This window comes from Ictidomys tridecemlineatus, chromosome 11 (genome assembly GCF_052094955.1).
Source record: "Ictidomys tridecemlineatus isolate mIctTri1 chromosome 11, mIctTri1.hap1, whole genome shotgun sequence".
NCBI lineage: Eukaryota > Metazoa > Chordata > Mammalia > Rodentia > Sciuridae > Ictidomys > Ictidomys tridecemlineatus.
The window spans coordinates 97,009,633-97,016,895 of record NC_135487.1 but is presented as its reverse complement, the minus strand read 5'-3'; the positions used below and the strand labels follow the sequence as shown (position 1 = coordinate 97,016,895).

The window sequence follows — 7,263 nt, the reverse complement described above, 5'->3', positions numbered from 1 at the left end:
TGGGATAACAGATCAGATCGACTATATTCAGAGGTGACAGTAGTCCCCAGCATTAAATACCAGTTCCATTTTGCATCAGTCAGTTCCATTTAGCCCCAGTCAATACCATCTAGACCCTGAGTGACTTCATAGGCCATTTTTCTAAGGTGATGCAAAGAAGAACATTTCCAAAAAATTATATACTTGGGTGCATGCTCAGAAGCAAATGTTTATGACCTTGAGTGCATATGCAGAACCAAGGTATTCCAGACCTTGGGTACATACTGAAAACATAGTCCTCTAGAAGCCTTGACCAGAGAGCCTAACTACTGCCACTTGGGGCCTTCCCAACACTGACCTCAAACTTATGATTCTCCTGCCTCAGGCTCAAATGTAGCTGGGATTACAGATATGTGCCACTACACATGTCTAAAAGGCATAGAATTATAAAGACACAAACCAAAGAAATCAAGAAGCCATCAGAATAGAAAAGACCAGAAAGGATTTTCCCCACAGCCTTTGGAGAATGTTTGACACTTTTAATCACTTGAATTCAGACTTCTGGCCTCCAGAGATATGAAAATGAATTATTTAAAGGCACCAACTCTGAATTTTTTATGGCAGGCCTAAATCACATTACTAATGTACATGGAGGGTCACATTGGGAGAGTCCAAATTCTAATTGTCTTCATTTTATTTTATGTGCCTCCAATTACTACACTCAGCACCCAAAGTGGAGACATCAAGGCTAAGAGACTTATGAGACTCAAAGTAATAAGAAAAATAGTAACTGACCTGATAATTGAAGTGCATGATCATATATCATATGCATTATAAAAACTAGTAAGAAAAAATGAAAAAAAATATAACAAAAAGGATAAAATTTTTGGATCTAGTATAACTGATACTAGATTACTCCTTGAACAAATAAGAGGAAATAGCAGTACTAAAAATCCAAGATTTTTCCTTAAATTGTTATTCTGTGGAACATTTCCCCTGTGAAACTAACACTCAAATGATAGTTGATGATTTTGGAGTCCTATATTTGTGCCTATTTTGACCCCCATAATTTTATTTGGATGCTTTGAAAAATACTTTTTGATCTCTGAAATACAGAATAATATATAAGCTTTTTCTTAAATTCATTTTTCTAAACTTTCATCAAGAGATTATACCCATACTTTTCATAAACGTCTTACTTACAATCATAGAATCTGTTCTTTTATATTCAAATATTGTGTATGTAAAATGTAAATATTATTCATTTGTTGATAAACCACAAAATGACACTACTAAAAACAAATTCACCATGTACAGCAGTTGGGCCTCTTCATATTTTTAATAATAAATTTATTTTTAGAGCAATTTTTCATCCACAGGAAATTGAGTAAAGTTGAGTTCCCATATGTTCTCTTTCATCCTACTCACACATCCCTGGCCACTATCCACATTCTCCCCTGAAGAAGTATGTTTGTTACCATGAATGAAAAAACTCTTATCATTCAAGCCATTGCCATTTTGTCATTTAGATATGGCTACACTTGACTTCTTCCATTTCTGAGCAGTGATTGCACTCATTACTTCATATCAACTATTCAGACCCATAACACTTTATTGTCTATTAGTCTCTGAAGATAATTCAATATGAAATTTTAGATACATTAAGTTGTTTCTCTTTCCTTAAAGAGAACTGATCAAGTTTTATATTTGTCAGGCCACCATGGGCACAATCATTCCTCTGAGTATTTCACTGTGAGGAGCAAGCTCTGAAAGTGTGTTTTCATCAAGATATGTCATCAAATTGTCACAAAGTACCAAGGTCAAGCATAAAGTGCTTCACTTAAAGTGGCAACCACAACTGCTATTGCAACTGAAAAATAGGACAAACAGCAGAACTCAGAAGGAAAGTGGTCCAAGCTGTGCATATTCAGAGGCTCGCTACTGCACAGGGCTTCACACTTAAGCCACTGACCAACTTTCATGGATGAAGCATCAGTGTAAGTAAACATTTTTTTCAAAAACTTAATTACACTATATGTTCTTCTAAAACTTGCCTTATTCACAACATAAGCATGTCATGGAGCATGGGCATATAGATATTTGTCCTAAAACATTTCAAGTTTTATTTGAAAATATTTTGTATTTAAAGAAATGTTAAATATGTGATAGAGTGACTTACTTTGTATTTCCATGCCCAGTTTTTTTCTCCCCTAAAGTGATCGTACATTTCCATAACACAATTTACAAAAATAGAAAGCCTACTTTGGGAGTTTATCACAAACTGAAGTCAGACATTTTTCAGATTTCACCAGCTTCTATATGAACATTCTATGTTCTATTCCATGATACAACCTAGAATGGAGCATTGAATTCACTCTCACATCTCCTTTGGTTTGAGTTGAAAGAGCTTCCTTTCTTACTTTTCATGAAACTCACAATTTTGAGGAATACTACATGGGTCTTTTGAAAAATGATCCTCAGTTTTGGTTTGCAGCTATTTTTCTCATAGAATAGAGATATAGTTTTAGAGAGAAAGAACACACAAAAAACTTCTTTCCTCATTATATTAAAAGTATATTATATCCACATAGTCTGTGTATCAAAATAGGTTCATTGGTTTTAAAAATGTGTCATTCTGACTAGAGATGTTGGAAACGAGTGAAGTTACCCACTTGTATTTAGAAAGAGGGGGCAGTTAATATATGTGTTTTTTTAAATTTCCTCTCAGTTTTGCTGTTAACATAAAACTGCTTTAAAGAGTTTAGGGAATATAAGGGAACAAGAAAGGGCAAACTTTACTTGCTTCAATGAAAAATGAGTCTTGTCCTGAGTGTGAGAAAGAACTTCATTGTTTTTATTTCCTAAGGATGAATAAAACTTTCTTAGATCAATAAAAAGGTGAAAATATCAAAATTGATTTGTTTATTGGTGATAATGATGTGAAAATTCATCCAACAAATGTTATTAAATGTTATTCAACTTAAATCATAAAAATTTTGCAATCTTAAATCTGACAAGCTCACAAAACATGTAAGCAGTCACAGCATGTACTGCATCTGGAACATATAGGATGCCAATCATTTTATGTTCCATAAAAGATGACCCTCATTAAAATAACAAAAAGAAATTGAGTCAACACAATTTGGTAGTTATATTTAAAAAGAAAATAAAGTTATTCATATGGAAATGGTAGGAGACCTTCAGTGATACACAAAATTATAAGAGGTTATGAGGGGAAAGGGGGTGGGGGGAAAAAAGGGGAGAGAACTGAACAACAGCAGAGGAGGTAGAGAGGGAAGATGGGAGGGGAGGGGAGGGGAGGGGGGATAGTAGGGGATAGGAAAGGTAGCAGAATACAACAGTCACTAATATGCCATTATGTAAAAACGTGAGTATGTAACAGAAGTGAGTCTGTATTATGTATTTGGGGAGTTCAAATCTCAATTGAGTCGAATGTATGAAAGATGATATGTCTTGAGCTCTGTAATGTTTTGAACAATCAATAAAAAAAAAAAAAAAAAAACTAAAAAAAAAAAAAAAAAAAAAAAGAAAATAAAGTTATATTCAACAAAATGCCATTTTTATTTTTTAATTGGGGATTAAACCCAGGGTTATTCTATCAAAGAACTACACTCCCAGCAATTTTCTTCTTATTATTATTATTATTTTTAATTATTTTGAGACAGGGTCTTGCTAAGTTGCCCAGGCTGGCCTCAAACTTGAAGTCCTTCCATATCAGACTCCCAAATTAACCAAACTGTGCGAATTAATAGGCATGTGCCACCATGTCTGGATCAAGTACAAATTACTTAAAAAGCACTAAAGTACAGTATTGCAAACTTCAACTAGGAAGGGATGCCTGAAATGTAAATTCCCCAGGCATAGTGTTCCTGACTTATCCCTGCTCACTTGTGGCCAGTGTGAACAAAAGGCCTGACTGGGAAATTCAAAGAGCCAGAAGGGTACCGCTATATAAGAGAACCCTTGGAAACGTTCACAAAACTCTTTCTTTCATTCTCAAAATCAAGGAACACACCAACTCAGCCCTGAGGCTTCTCTATGTAGTGAGAAAGCATTGGGGAGGTTATGAAGAGACTGTGGTCATCATCTTCCTTCACAAAGAGAAGAAAAAACATGTCTTCAGATTCAATCACTGTGCCATTCCTTTTTATCCAGGAATCCTTACAGATTCCTAGAGCCCAGTCCAAAGGGCCCTTCATATCTAATTCCCAGACTGTAATAAAAGGGTGGGCATGTCTACTTCCAGCTTGTTACTCTTCATTTTATCTGAGAAATTGGAGGTCTGCATTCCCATTCAATTAAAGCACTAATTCCTTGCTATGGTTCCTATTTAAGTCTATCATGGAAATCTAAAAACTGCTTCATCATATTTCAACTTGTCTTTTTTTTATGCTTGTGAAATATTGCTCTATGCATTCAGTTATTTTATGTTTGTTCATACATGCTATTATATTAAATTTAATGCATTTATTATATTACATTTAATAAAATATGTATCACACCTTCAATTTCTAAGATATTTTAAGGGTAATGTTTAAATAACTTCCATCACTTGGTGCACTAAATTTAAAATGGGAACATCCTAAACTAATTTATAATTGTCTAACTGATTGAAACAGTTTTGTATGTATAGCCCAAGTCACATTTATTATTACACCAGTGATCACTTATTTTTTTTTTATTGTTGGTCGTTCAAAACATTACACAGTTCTTAATACATCATCTTTCACAGTTTGATTCAAGTGGGTTATGAACTCCCAACTTTACCCCGTATACAGATTGCTGTATCACATCAGTTACCCTTCCATTGATTGACATATTGCTTTTCTAGTGTCTGATGTATTCTGCTGTCAGTCCTTATCACTTATTTTTTACTTTATTTAATAATGGTGATCACATTATTAAATATAATTATAAATAGCAATTGGCAGACCATTCTCTTTGGGTATATTAAAGGTTAATAAATGGAAAGAATTCCCATAGAAAATCATTATTGAAAGTCATTACACTATGCTCTCATCACTGGGCTGACACTCACTTTGGAAACATTTGAGCCTGTCTATCAGTCCAGTCTGGTCTGGGAAGGAAGTGCTGGCTTTATAGGCTGAGGCATGTGCAGCTGCACTTATTCACTCCTCCAAGTAGGAAGAGGACATGAGTCTTCTGGTGACAATGATGTCATCATAGTTTCAAAGGAACTAAACAACAATTCCACTGAAAATGTTTCTTGAAACCCTTTTTCATGAGTGTACCTCTGTGAACATGAGAAGGGACTGTTTCTCGTAATCTTTCTTACTTAATTTGCCAGTTAACAACCCATTTCTCAGAGGTATCCATGTCTCTCATTAGATAACTAGGAAAAACTGTCCCATGCACCTCCATGTTTCTGATTTACAATGTCAAATCATGCACGGTTGTATTTACGAATGCCAACATTCATCCCAGGATGACATAAATTCCTCAACCAACAGGGAAAATAGAGGCTGAATTCTCAAAAAGGGGAACAGGAAATCATATTCAAACAAACACATGAACACACAGTTGATTACCCTCTACATAAACTATGGATTCACTTTATTAGAAACAACTTAAACACTTTAATAGCTTTCAATGGTATCCCAGTTTACACTAAAGTCAAAATTTACCTAGTCAATAGGTCTCCCAAGTCCTTCAAAGAAAACAAAAAAGGCTTATATTTTTTAAGAAATTAAATAGTATTTTGTTTTTGGAAAGATCATGTAGTATCAAATATCATCACATCAGTGCTTCTTTTGAATTCATTTTCATTACTCAGGACAGTACCAGTAGAGCATATTTAAAGATTCTGAATTTGTGATTAAATCAGAATCCAGAGGGTCTAAAAAGTGTGAGAATGGAGGATATCAGTTATACACAGTGTGTACTGTCCCCAATGAGGGTGTTTCAATTCCATAACTTTTAAACAGAAGAAAGGGAACATAAGCTTTTTCCAAGATGTCTACATATTGTCAAATGGCAGGCAAAAAATGGAATGTTCAAGAATAAATTCTTATTTTCTGGCTCTTAGAGAAGCAAGATACAACAGGAAAATTTAAAAAATGTTCTAGGAGAGCTACTCAAAATTTTTATAAATCTTGCTTATTTATACTCAGGAAAAAAGGTGAACTTTAAGTAGATTATATCCAAAGTGGAAAGGACTCCATCATTGATGCAGGAAATATAAAAATTACCAAATAATGTAGTCAAAATTGTGAACCCCAAATCATATAAAATAATTTCACACACAACTCAGTTCTTACCTGGATCAGCACCACATATGGTTTATGGGATATTTTCACCAGCTCCTCATATATTTCTCTTAGTTCTTCCTTCTTTTGAACCATTTTGGCTTTACTTTTTTTGAGTTTCTCTAAAATTCTTTCACTTTCCTTTCTAAGAATATCTAGATGTCTATTTTCTTCCTCATGAAGAACTGGATATAGTTTTCTGTACTTAGCCCTGATGAGCTCTTCCCTGAGATACATGTAGTACTGTAGGATAGATTGTCTAGATCACATTTCCAGCATGATTTTATCCTCCTCCACCTACACCTCTCTCTTTGACAATTTTCTTTTGTCAGTATGTTACATACACCATAATTTTATATGCATCCACATTTCAGAAATTAAAAATTTACTCCTCTTTTATCTTTATTCTTTCCATACTGTTTATAAGAATGGAAAGGAACCAAATCCATCCTTCCCTCCAACCACTTTTATCTGCTTCATGAATGCCTGAAATATCTAAAAAAAATAAAAGTTTTGATTGACAATTTATTCTCCAAATCTGAATGTCTATATGCAAGCAATTAGAATTTATAGCTGTTACATAAATCACTACATGCAATATTCTGATCTCTGGTTAGTAAATTATTTTTCATCTCAAACCTCCCTATAACACTGCCTGATCATTTGTTTGATCAACAAAGTCACATTTTACTTTTAGGATTCAAAGACACCAGAAATGATGTGTCTAATATCCTTACACCATTATGCTATAGTGAATAATGGATGGATTTCTAGTATGTCTGTTTCAAGCTGAGTCTCAAGGAAATAGACTCATCCTTAAAATCCATGGACTGATTATTTTGTTCTCTTCATTTATATTTCTTTAATTGGCTTGTATCTTTTCCCTTAATTATTTATTTGCTTTAGGAGCTTCTCCTTTAAAAGAAATATAAACTCAAACAATAGAGAAGCAAGCACATTTAGTTTCAATATCACAATGATAGAGAGAATCAAAAAT

At 33.8% G+C, this 7,263-nt stretch overlaps 1 pseudogene; it reads right to left on the bottom strand.

The window, feature by feature from the left end:
• Nucleotides 1-3,947: 3,947 nt before the first annotated feature.
• LOC101955552 (tripartite motif-containing protein 43-like) overlaps nucleotides 3,948-7,263 on the bottom strand; it is a 152,672-nt pseudogene continuing 149,356 nt past the window's right edge.